Source organism: Notothenia coriiceps, unplaced genomic scaffold (assembly GCF_000735185.1).
Source record: "Notothenia coriiceps isolate Sejong01 unplaced genomic scaffold, NC01 NC01_scaffold00021674, whole genome shotgun sequence".
Taxonomy (NCBI): Eukaryota; Metazoa; Chordata; class Actinopteri; order Perciformes; family Nototheniidae; genus Notothenia; species Notothenia coriiceps.
In genome coordinates, this window is record NW_011354375.1 from 10676 (window position 1) to 24324 (window position 13649).

At 40.6% G+C, this 13649-nt stretch overlaps 1 long non-coding RNA gene across 1 annotated transcript; it reads left to right on the plus strand.

Annotated features, from left to right (window-relative positions):
• The first annotated feature begins 3574 nt into the window (after window positions 1-3574).
• Window positions 3575-5653, plus strand: LOC104953414 (uncharacterized). The gene is made up of 3 exons (XR_799217.1): window positions 3575-4176; window positions 5068-5142; window positions 5246-5653. It is a non-coding gene; the product is annotated as an uncharacterized lncRNA (long non-coding RNA).
• The last annotated feature ends 7996 nt before the right edge of the window (window positions 5654-13649 follow it).

Consider the following 13649-nt stretch of genomic DNA (forward strand, 5'->3'; position numbering starts at 1 on the left):
TATGTTCCGGACAAAAGAACTTGCTTAAAGATCTAGAAATCCTGATTGATTCTAAACTATTATAGCTAATATTTCTTTGTACAGTCAAAAATCCAGACGCATGTTTTTCCTGGTAAAGCCATCATAATAAGCCTGCAGTCCACATAAATGATGTCATTCAAGTCCACAGAACTGCCTGCAAGGCTAGATCAGCATTCATCAGGCTGAACTCTTTTCCTCATTATCTCTGCATCACTATCCTCCTGCCCTCCTTTGGCATCACTCCTTCCATCTTTTCTTTTGCTTTAGTCTTCAACGACTGTGTATCATTTTCTTCTGCCTTGCATGACCTTATTCTACCCCATCTTTTCATGTTCCTCTTCACCGCAGGCTTTTTGGGGTTAGCAGACTCTGCTAGTCTTTGGAACAGACTGCTTGGCTTTGCCTCTTGTGTTCATATTTTGACAGTGTTCTTCTCTGGTTAGTGCTACTTTGAAGTGCAATTGCTGCATGGCTTCCCTTCTGTTACTCAGAAACCTTGCACTCTTCCGATGCTTTCAGGATTATTTCATTTTCTGCCTTTCCTGTGACTTCAGCCTTGTCTGCCCAGAAGCTCTTTTAGCCCCTTTTTAAAATAATTTCACAAAGCCGGAGTTGTCAGCAGGTGGTCAAAGTATTGTCTGAACTGGCCTGTGGAGTCGGTTTGGTATTTGTTAATATGACTCTTCATGCCAAAGAAATAAACAATGAGCCAAGTTAGAGAAGATGTTCTTCCTGAGATCATGTTGTTGTAAAGCTAGTTAGCACTTTGATCGTTTTTGTTTTTAAGAAATGGAAAAAACTCAAAAAACAAGAAAATATTAAGTTGATACTGGATTTCTTTTAATGTGTTGCATCCCCCTCCTCCTTAAAAGAAAGCTGAGACAAGAGACTGCTTTGATACTAGCCAGTCCCTCTCTTTACTGCATCAACAACATCTGTCTCCAAAGAGAGAAATATTCATGCATGGGTGACACCACATTGTTTGACAGAGTGGTGTTTATGATTCCCATCATGTTTGTTTTCCGTACTCGGAAAGAGGTAGGTCATGGTGGGATATTCTGATCCCGGGTCAGACGGGGATAGTGGCCTGACTCCACCAAAAGGAAAACAAGAAATGTCGAGACCACAGCCATAAATACAAGATATATATATATATATACTGCATATTTTTACACTCAAGCCTTTAAATGTACTGCAAGTTAAAAAACAGGATAACATTGACTTGGATAAACTTTGAAGCAGGCTAATTGGTAGTTCTTTCTTTGCAGTGTTTTCAAGTGTAAGTGTTGTTCAGCCAGTATATGCTGATAATGTAGAAAGCTTTGTTGCTGTTACGTTTGAGTCCTGTCAGGGTTGTCTAGACTCTAAGATACACCAATGAGTATGTGAGTGTGTATTTTTCCTCTGGATTGATAGGGCTCTATGTAGCAGATGAATCAGATATGAAGAGCTAAAGTGTGTGTGTAGAAGGATATTGACCTGGTGCCTTCCACAGATTATGATTAATCTACAATCCAAGGTGGGGGATGGAAAGATAGTCGTAATTATTGAATTGGGGAACAAATATACGCACAACCTTGATCAAAACGCTGTTAAGAGTTACATGAGTTGAAACCATCCTGTTGAGGTGACAGTAAGTGGGTTTTATGTACATTGATATACAGAGTATGACACATATACTATAGAGAAATGTGCGGAATGGTTTATACATCCTATCAACTGTGTTGGTGAAAGATACTATGTGTTTAATTTGTCAGATTTTATTTATTTTTTTATAATAGAAGATATAGGTTGATTCAGGTTATCACCTGATGTTCATGTAGTAGCCTAATGACTTTCAAGAGTGTAGTTAAAACACTTTAGCACTTAAACACAATATTTGACTCTAATATAAATATACCATGAATGGGCATGTAACCGCTCATTCTTGACAGCTTTAAGGTTAACCAATTTGGCTTTGCTTTTAAAAAACAATGTGTCATGTCACCTCTGTTGAAACCTCATAATATGATTATGGTATTCTGAATATCCCACCCAACCAGTTTTCTGACTGCCCACGTATCTTGTTCTCTGCGTTTGGCTGGCTCACTGGCTATCTGTCTACTACACTCTCAATACATCTGTCTCTCCTTCAGACAGTTGAGAATTTACAGGCTGTACCGAGAACTCCCGACTGCCAAACTCGGCAGTTGGGGGGTGGTGCTGCTGCTGTTGACATTAACTTACTGGCTGGGCTGAATGATTGGCAATAAACTAAATAAGTGGATTAGACCATTGTGTAACAATGATATCAAGTGAATGTGTCATTTTGGGGTTTTCTTCATCACTATACAGGATAAGCTGAGAGTTGAAATATGACATCAAAGTCAGGGATGGTTCCTTAAGATATTGTGAGTAATGTGTGTGGATGTTGCTGCTACCAAGCAAATCAACAAACACCTCACTGTTATTAATATGAATGACTTAGTGGGCTTGTAAGGAGTGTGACTTGGTGGATGATTATATATGTGTGAGTGTGGGGAAGGAAGGTGTGTAACGTGCTGAAGTCATTATCGGGTGGGCGTAACACTAAGTGAGAAGTGGGTCGGTGCAATCTGAGCTCCTCTCTTTACCTCTCGATCACATGATCTCCACATGGTGGAATATCTCGCCGACCTTTGCATTTCTGTCCACTTGTAACTTTGCTGTGTTAGCATTTTTGAGCTCATGCTACACCATCATTGCAAAACCCTGCACTCATAGGGGTCAACTGAATGTCTGAAAGGTAATTGTAAGGATTTAATTTTGCACAGGTGTGTTGGTTCTTCTCTGGCTTCTCAGTCAACGTTATTAGTGTCAATTAGCCTGCAGCATTATCAGTGTTGATTCAACCTCATTAGCGTTTCCCCCATCTCTGCCATCCTCTATAACACACACAGTCCATACGAACCCCCTCCTCAGCATCGCTTCTCTGTCTCGTAAGGTCATACACACATTTACTCACACACCAGTAGTTTCACACTACATTAGTTAGATGTATAGTTGTCCCTTGTGAAGGGCAGAACTTAGTGAGGCACACAATATAAACGTAATGTAAGCAGTGTGTCTGACTCAAGTTAAATATGGCTAGTTGTCATTTTTGCTAACATGCTCTATGTCTCCTGTTGTTAGCGGTTCAAAACTGACTCTTCGACTCCAACGAGAGTCCAAGCAGAGAACTTCCTGCTCTGTCTGACAATGACACATTTCCTTGCAGAAGCCGCTCTTCGCAGACTTAGCTTAAAATAACCTCCAGTTTGATTTAACCCTTTGGGGTCAGTGCTACTGCTAATGGGATACTCGTTCAATCAGGATTGACGAGCCAGCTGCTGCTGTGCGCCACAGAAGCCTGAGTTTCATCCCGTCTCCTGCACCGCCTGTCAATAACGTGTCCTTTTTTTCCTTTTCCCTTTGTTTATTTTCTCTGTAAGTCTCCTGGTTTCCTGCGCCTCTTCCCTCGGCTCACATGAAAGGGAAATCATTTCTCTGAGATAATTCTGTGTTAGAGTGGAGATGAAAAATAATCAGAGCAAGCATATGATGTATGCTCATAGCTGTAATGTTGGATTTGCCATTTGATACAATGAAAATAAGCCACCATTCTGCAGGCACGTCATTTGTCAGTAGCATAGTTTGTAAAGAAAACTTCAGGCAGTGTTTGTACCGAGAGTGACTTCTGCACTCTGTCATGGCTCTGAAGCATGTGTGAATATGATACGAATGCTGCATACTTCACATTCAGTCTGAGGTCATTAATTCAACGCGCAGATGACAAATTGGCAGGCAGCTATCGATTGTCAGTAATAAGTAAGGCTCCAGGGAAAGAGTCAAAACAGAATCCAAGTGTTATTTTCTCCTCATCGATTAGTTTGCCTTATATGTCAAGCGCTATCGTTTTTCTCTTTAGTTTTCATAACATGTTCTAATGTGTTACACTGGAACAACTGCTGCTTACTTTCCATTTTAGAGAGGCCAAATTGTAAGTGATCTTAAATATGTTGGTTGTAGTCCCCGCAGGTTGTTTATGTTTGGGAAGATGTTGTCCTTAACAGCATTACAGGATCGAGAGCAAGCATGAAGTCACCATCCTCAGTGGACTCAATGAATTTGTAGTGAAGTTTTTCGGACAACAAGGAAGTAAGTGTGTTCTCTTTTCTAATTAAACACATATTTTCATTGCCCTGACAAGTTGAACAAGCTAGTGATTGTGTTCCATAAATTGCTCGTAGGGTTTTTATAATGCGTTTTCATCTGATTTGTTAGAACTATAAAACTAATGAAAGAAGGTTTATGTTTGTTTCCACCACATGGGGTGTAAAGCGCTCCCACTAATGCCCTTTCTGCTAAAACTTACGATATATGAAGGGTAAACAGAGCATGACATGACAAGGAACCTTGAACTGACACCAGCCATCACAGGAATTAGTCGTAGAACACAAAGAGGTTCATCACAGCAGGCCAGGAATGTGACATGGATTGAAACCAAGACTGAGGCCACACTGTGTCAATGTGAGGAGCTAGCCTCCAGGGGAAATTGGATGAGGAGAGTGGCCTCATCATCAGGAAATACTTCTTGTGCCATTCGTAACATCTGTCTCACTGAAACCACTGCACATCGGTAAAGAGAGGAAGTTGATAAGTAACCCCGTTTATGATCCTTGTTACTGTGCCATGTGCTGCACAATACATCTTCAACAAGTGTGTTTTTAAGCCATATATGTGCTGTTCAGTATGGCACATAAGCATCACACAATATAATTTTCTTCCTCTTTGATGTTAGTGTTGTATATGAAGGAAATAATGTCCTTCATTACTGCATAAGATAAAGGAACATTTCAAAGGGAAGTAGTATGTGCAGCTCATTTCTCGAGCTGTCTTCTCTGTTGTGTTCCTGTGAGCGTGCAGAAAATAATATAACCTACACTGTGCAAATCCATTGGAGTGCATAAATGATGAAATATGATGCTGAATGGAATGAAAGTCTCTCCTCTGCCCTCAACAGTGTTCTTTTATTATTTCTGTGTACAGCTCCGTACGAGGGAGGCGTGTGGAAGGTGCGAGTAGATCTTCCTGACAAATATCCTTTCAAATCGCCATCAATAGGTAGGAGCACATGAGTGATTATAACATCAAGATAACCCTGGAACTTTTTGGGGTTCCACTTCACGTTTTCTAACACTTTCCTCTTCTCTAACTGCTTTTTCAGGATTCATGAACAAGATTTTTCATCCCAACATTGACGAAGCGTAAGTTGATTTTAGCCCTAAATCTGAAGTGTCTAACACCCATTTGAACCTTGTGTATTAAATCTTATGAGGTCTGCCCGTTGTGATGTCATGCAGGCCTACCTTATTGTCAACTAAAACCTTTGCTGAATGTGTTCATATTTCCTAATGTGTTTTACAGTATTTTCATGGGTTAGCTTCTATGACTTGAACAGATCAGCTAATGTTATGTTATCAGCCACCAGTTTTTTCACCATCGGCAGCAAATCACACCAATATAGAAATGGGTCAAGATCTTTTGTGAGTAATCCACTGCTTAAGAGGCCAGATCCCCTGAAGGACAGTGGGTGTTTCTCAATGTTGAGTAAAGCTGCTCCAAAGCCACTATTTCAAGCATACTACGTCATCGAGTGCCGCCGAAGGACTGTTCCAATGTCCAGCATACTTGGAATTCTACCGAGCCCGGCGTACTTAATACTTTAATGGGATACACCTGGATAAATAAAGGTTTGAAATGAATACTTCGTAGCGAGAAATTTCGAGGCTGCAAATGTGTAGACACTTAAAATCCCCACAATGCTTTGCGCACGGACCAATTTCCCAAAATCTATGGCGGAAAATGTAAGGCGAGGCCTCTCATATGACGCACTCTGCACACTTGCTCGCCTGTTCCACCTGTTCGTTTTCCGAATGCCAGGAAGTATTCTTGCCTCGCCTCTGAAGCAAGACGCTCGGAGGACATGTGCTACCAAGCGTACTCGAGATTGAGAAAAACACTCTGTCTCCATCCCAGACAATCATGGTTGTTAATGTCTCACTGGAGCTGCAGCGATGAAAACGAATAAGTCACGATGGCTTCTCTTTACTGATTAGCAGAGAAGCAAACTGGTTCTTAGGTGATTCGCAAGTTGAACCCACTGCTAGCTAAACTAGCCGCAGCACAGAAATGGAAGGATGCTAGTCTTTTGTTGAAAGGTGTTATTAAGTGAGAATCAAAATCAAGTTCTTACCTTCAGGCCAGGATTTAGGGGGTCCGTTGGTGGGGGGGCCCTGCATACCGGGGGGAACTCCTGCAGGTCCAGGAGGCACCATGTTAGGACCCACCATGCCTAAAACAACAACAACAAATTCATTTTTTAGGTTATTAGTGAATATAAAGACAGCTAATAAATAACACATTCCTCTCCAGCCAGCAGGTGTCTCTGCTGAGCGATAACATTCTGCTTTCTTTGTTTCAATTTTTAGCCCTTATTAAAACAGGTAAGTCCCTTTTGAATTGCCAACAAACACACAGTAGCTAATGACAATGAATATACAGGTATGGATTGAAAGAAAGAATATCATTTGGTACTGATACTTAAAATATCCTAAATCTAAGCCTAACTATTACATTTCCCCAAAACATGTATTTAATCAGACACTAGTCTGAAAAGTCTGTGTCTCAGATATATACAGAACCTGTCTCTGATTGGCTGAAACACCAAACAGATCATTGCAGCATTACCCATAATCCCCTCTGTTTCAGCCCTGTTTCCAAAGTGCTGATTCTCTGTCTGTTGCTTTAGATGAAAATAAGGAGCCCCTCCCCATGCCCCTCTGAGAGAGATTTGGTTACAAAGAACTCAATGGTGCTCTAGGAGGAGATTCAGATGATAAGGGGGGGGGGGTTACCTTGGTTGCTGATTGGCTAATGGTTACACAAGACAAAACATCGTTATGACATCATAAAGTGACCAAAATCTGATCAGCTCATTTTCAGACAGGTTTTTATAGAAATGGTTTATGATGTCATAACGATGTTTTGTCTTGTGTAACCATTAGCCAATCAGNATCTGAGTGAGCGCGCAAGCCCACCCTATATAAGGCGGCCTCGCCTCCTGACTGTCATCCTTTTCTCTTCAGCGAGCAGGATAAACAACTGAGAGAGCAAAAGAGAGAGAAGAAGATCGAGCAAAGAATGGAAAACTCACCAGTCCTCGAGCACCGACCCTGTCCTACGTGCACCGGCCTAATTGCAGGTGCCGATCCCCACCACCTATGTTTCCGTTGCCAGACATCTGGCAGTGTGTGGAGGCGACGTGGCGACAGCCACTGACAACGAGGGCTCCAGTGGCTGGTATGACAGGTATCTTGAGGGTGCAGGGCTGCCATAGTCAAATCCTTCTTTTTTTAAATAAGACTATAGGCCAAAACCAAGTCGTATTTATCTTTTAAAGACTTAGAAAGAGATATTAATGCGTTCGTCACCTCAAAACTGGATTACTGCAACGCTCCTGGCTGGGTCCATACCTGGCTGGGTATGGACCACGTGGGTTTTTCCCTGTGTTTTTTTATCTGTTGTAATATATTGTCTTTTATTGTGATTGTAGTAATGTGTTTTTATTACATGTACAGCACTTTGGCGCGACCAAAAATGGCTTTTAAATGTGCTTTATAAATAAAACTTGATTTGATTTGATGCTGCTCGCTGAAGAGGGTGTAGGATGACAGTCAGGAGGCGAGGCCTGTGCTTATATAACTGGGGTTACAGTGCGTAACCCATCGTTTTCATCATTGCAAATCTATTGCAATTAATTCTGCTATTGATTTATTGATTCCTGCGCACTGTATCAAATAGGTTCCTGGAGCAGGATGTCTGTATAAGCACATTTAATCTGCAATATAAATAGTTTTCATAAGGGACTGGGTTTCATAGTGTGACAGAACAGACCATCCTGATCGTCTTTTCCCACGCTGACTGTAATATTTCCCTCGCCCCCACTTGCTTCCATCTCTCACTGAATTTATCCTCGATCACTTTCCTATCCCCTCAGACAGACCCCTCCATTTCCTTCTCTCATCTTCAGAGGCGTTACAGACGACTGGGACGGTTCAACCAAAGTCGTCGTCAAACGGCCATGTGATCAATGGGGGGTTTTCAGGAGGCAAAACACGTAGCCACAGCTGGTCAATTATAGAAAGAACAATACCCACACACACACACACACACACACACACACACACACACACACACACACACGCACACACACACACACACACAGTGAAAGTGGCTGGCCTTTAAAAACAGAGTTACTTTTCGCCTCCCATCAGCTCTTTTTCTACAGCTTCAAATGGATCAGCATCAGGGAATCTTGGCAGAGATAACAGCTTGGCTTTGATGGAAAAAGCTGTCCAGTCAAGTAAGTCTGGTATGTAAAAGGCAGTGTATCACATCTGGTGAGAAAGACAAGATAACTTTACTGTAATATTGACTTCTTTATGGTACTGTTCTGCTCTACAAGCACCCAGCATGAGAACAGCAGTCCCTGTTACTGAATTAGCATTGGGAGGAAACAAACACTCAAAACTCAGAGATTTTGAGACAAAACTAAATAAAGCTCATTAAATCAACAAGAGAACATTGTGCTGTTAAGTATGACAGAGTGAGTCAGTGGCATCAAGATATGCACTTCTTCCAAGCATTTAAGCATGGGTTAAAACAGCTGTATCTATTAGGGTCATGGTGTTAGTGCACAGTTTGTAACTAATAGAATGTCAGGCTGGGTATTTATTGGGAAAATTTAATTTCACTCGGCTTACCAAATTTCAATAGAGAGTAAAAAATATGACTGTTTGGTTGGAAACATAATTCTTAAGATCAGGACTCTTTTTTGTGATAATGATGATGTGGTGTCATCAACACACTATGTTTAAAGACAAAATAACCTTCAATATTGATAAAGACACAAAGCAGTATAACAATAGGAAATAATAGAATATCATCATGATCATGATAATCTGCCCATGTCACTTCCTGCAGGCGTGTACAAAGCTCAGCACTTTCCCTTTGTCAGTTATTGCAATGTCATCTCTCTGGAGAGCCAATTGTTGCTTTTACAAGGTGCCTTGCTATAGCATAGCAGCACTAGCTCACAATGTGTAGTCTGCTCATGATGTTTAATCCCGCAGTTAAAAAAAACTGAGCTTGCAAGATGAACAGCAGCCTGGTTTTATGAGGCTATACTCCCCTGTTTGGCAGGTGTTAAACGAGCATTCATGGCACAAAACAAGCCGACAGGGGCCCAATTATCCCGGTCACAACAATCAGCATGTGTGAAGAGGCATCAAAGTACACCTGCGACACATCTTTTTACGTCAAAGTGTGCAGATTTATGACAATATTTCCCCTGCCATAGTTCTCAATTGTCTCTTCATGCATTTAATTGTGTTCCGTTCTCCTTTCCACAGCTCTCGCCCTCAATGTCAACAGTATGTGCTTAAAGCTGGTTATGTAATAATGAGTCTATAATCAGGTTCATTACCTACACAGCATTTCCAATCAGGCATTGGAAGACATTGTGAAGGAGTAGAGACAGACCCTTGATAGAGAGACAGCACACTGATGGTTGTTTCACTCCATCTTCTCTTTACAATCTCTGCTTGTTTTTTCCCATTCAACCTGTTTTTCTTGCCCTTTATTATCATCCTCCCTACACTCCCGTTTCTATTGACAAAAGGCTATGCTTGGAGAATAAAGGCAAAGCCTTGACTTGATTATCTATAATGAAAACACAACTCTCCCTCTTTTCTTCCAAACTGGAATACAGTGGCGAACTCGCTCCCTTTCAAAGTCTTGCGTTGGAACAATTTCCCTCAAAAACACCACTAATAGAACATCAGAAAATAAGATAGAGGGAGAGGGGGATAGCAGAGTGTAGGAGTGAAGTTGAAGGAAGATAAACATGTTTCTCGCAGCAGGTAAACATAGACAACTGGAGACAAAATATGGAATCAATACGTGACTTTAAATTAGCTCTATCTCTTCACATTCCCTCCAGCTGAATGTTGCGGTGAGGAGAACTTCCATCCTAATATCCAGTTAAATAGCAGAAAGCATTCATCACTGACAACATCCTTTCCCAAATCCTCCAGGGAGTGGATCTACAAGAAGGAATGCTGCAGCGGCGACTTCTGAGCCAGCCAATGACAGGACAGCTGTGAAGTTGTGAGATCACCTGGAAACCGTTGGCTGTGACATCAAAGCAGGGGACTGATGTCGAACCAATGCAATTACACCTACTCACCTACAATTTCTCACGCTTTAGTTTGCAATGCAACCACTGCTTTCACTCACCCACCATGTCCTTGTGTTCTTTTAGAAATGTTTAGATATTTTTCTTTGTACGCTTTGTGAAAATGGAAAAGACATATCCAGACTGGACTATTAGTAATTATTATTATTTATATTGTTATTCTTTATTGAATTTATAATAAATTACAATGCACTTTACTGCTTCTTTTTGCCCTTTTGGTTAGATGCTAACTGCGTCTTGTTTTCTCAGAACTTGTACTCTGTGCAATGACAAAAAAAGTGTCATCTAATATAACTAAATACATGCCCAAGTGAATAATATAAGCAAAATGGAACACATTTTTTAGGAAATGACATTAATAGTTTAGCTAAAGAAAGTAAGAAACCACTGCATCACGTTATAGTTTTTGCTGCAGACTTTAGTTTATGATTTTGCAGCATGTAAGTTAAAAGCAACCTATCAAAATGTAAGCAAATAAGTCAATATAATGCAGAGAATGATAAGAGCATAGATATAGGATTCTGTTTGCTCCAAGATATGAGATGGAAGTCATCTCTGAATGTTCTCAGGGTAAATATGAATGAATGTGTTGTATGATTCAGTGGGCATGACTCGGCAGAGCAGCAGAAGAGCATACAGCAGTTTGGGTTTGGGGCGATGCACGGTGCTGCAGTGCCCCCTGCTGACCTGCACCATACCTCACCTGTTTCAGCCCAAATATGAAAGAGTGGAAAAGTCAAACAACCTTGGGGAACAGAAGATACTTGATAATGAAGTAGATGTATTCCATCAGTGTTCTTTCTGTTCTTTGACTGAAATGATATAAGGCAGGTTCACATTACCACAGGAATGCTGAGTGTGCCAGGAACATTTAACACTTTGACTTTGAGCGGTTGAACCCTAGGGGCTAGAGATTGTTGTCTGCCTGAAACAAACCCATAAAACTGCACACTCACTCTCATATGTACCACTAAGCTGCCCTTAAGCAAGGCAATTTTTTTCTTGCATGTATAAAATGCTTTAAAATGGACTGAAAGTGATTAGAAAACTATCAAGGAGTTGTATTGGACTAACTGGAGATGAACTTGGTACCCAAGAGACTTGATAAAGATGGATTTACAAACTTTAAATCAATTTAGCACGAGGCAACACCTGCTGCTCCAAATGGTAGCAACTCTTTTTAAGTAAAGTTTTAACTTCAGAAATCATGTAATGAGACATCTGTAAACTCTACACAACATGCTCATGTTTAACAACCCAGCTGGTCTATGCTGCCTTATAATGAGACAGAAAGTTAAAGATATACTATCTATCCATCACTCATTCAAATGTAGACTTCTTCTTAATTATACACAACGCTAGACCTTCATTTTAGCAAAGGAAGATGAATACTTCAATGGAGTGTTTTTTAGTGACCAGAAGACTGAGGTTGGTATCATGTACAGTACAGTAGGTAGAGGACTTGAGAAGATATTTCCTTCCCCACCACCTTCTACTTCTCTTCTTCTACTACTCTTGTCCTGACCTCTCTCCCAGGCTTTTGACAGACCACACAATTACCTTCAATTATCCTCACTTCCACCTCACCAATTACATCCATTATTGATTCCAGACCCCTACGGCTGTAAAGCCTTATCTATAGCAAACCACAGCCCACGAAGGAGAAAGCAGAATACGACCAAATAAAAGGACCTTGTTTCATTAACAGTCCTCCAGCTTTTCACTCCATCTACGTCACACAATCACCTACAGAAACAGTTTCCACTGCAGTGCCCTTGAGAAATTAATAAATGTATGCAACATCAGTGCCTTCTAAGTAGCTATAACTTTGCCAATATAATATGCAAACCAGAATGCAAGGTAGTTACCAATTTTTGTAATCATTAAATTGTCACCAGTGTCAGCAAACGTGATAAAGAGCTGGTCTTTTCAAAGGAAAACCAAACTAAACCATTGTAAACTCTGTAAGCAACAGTGTGAAGTGTACCCATCTGTTTCCGACCGTAGTTTGACCGTCATGTATCATTAGGAGATACTGGACTAATATTATGGCATCCTGTATGCAGATGCTGAAAGCATTACAGTGAGACAGTGTAGTGTGAAGGTCAGTTCCACAGTACGGAAGCTGTAAAATGTGGAGTCACACTTTGCGGCTCTTGCCAGATTTTTGAATATGATACTGGCTGACATTTAGTGAGACACAAACATTAGCTGCTGTCACCACACACTAATGTAAAACATCCATCATCTTGAATGCACGCCAGGGCACCTGCAGAGAGCTGCAACATCTCCTGTTACTACAGACCTGAGAGGCTGAGCTCCAAGAGGGATTTCTAATGCAACGCTGCCCCCTTCAGGTGTCTCTTTAGGTTATGGCTGCTCAGCTGTGATGTGTCATCGGAGCATTGCATTTTTAGTAAGGTTTACACTCAAGAAGGCATACAACACATAGAGAACCTTACCTTTCTAAGTCAGCTTTACCATGGACCTTGAGGCACCAACACAAATTGTCCATCCCACTTTATGGCCCGTGTACCTATTTGGATTACAAAGGGTGAGAGGTTTTTAGAATGAAGGAAGTCCAGTATACTTTAAACTTATGGTAGTATGACCAAATATGTCAGGAATACATGTTATTCCTTCATGAATCCTGAAACAGAGACACATTTCGTTTGAATGTTATATAAACCGGATATAGTCACAGTTAACTGGCAATGATATTAAGATTTTACCTTTCAGATTTATTAGACATCACTGTCACTAGTAGGACATTTGGATGGAGCAGGTTAAGCTAAAAGAGAAGCGAGAACAGGCTGCTCAGTTGTCATGTTTTTGTAGGAGTACTATCATACACTCGCTCAGTAAATGTGGTTAAGTACTAGTACATTTTTGAGGTACTTCTACTCCACGACATTTTGGCAGCAAATATTGCACTTTTTACTCATTACAATTATTTGACAACATTAGTTACCATTTGCACTATTTACAGGTTCATATTATTAATAAAATAAGTGAAATCAACTAATACACTGATGTGATATTATGGTGGGCGATACCTGGCTGTTTACAAAGTTGTTAACGTCATCCCAATCTTTGCCAGCTGCAAAATTAAAATGAGAGACACACATGGCTAATTTCAGGGGTGGAAGATGTAGTCAGATCTTGTACTTAAGTAAAAGTAGAAGTACCAGAGTGTAGGAATACTCTGTTACGTAAAAGTCCTGCATTCAAAATGTTACTCAAGTAAAAGAACAAAAGTATTAGCATCAAAATATAGTTAAAGTACCAAAAGTAGTGATTGTGCAGATTGGTC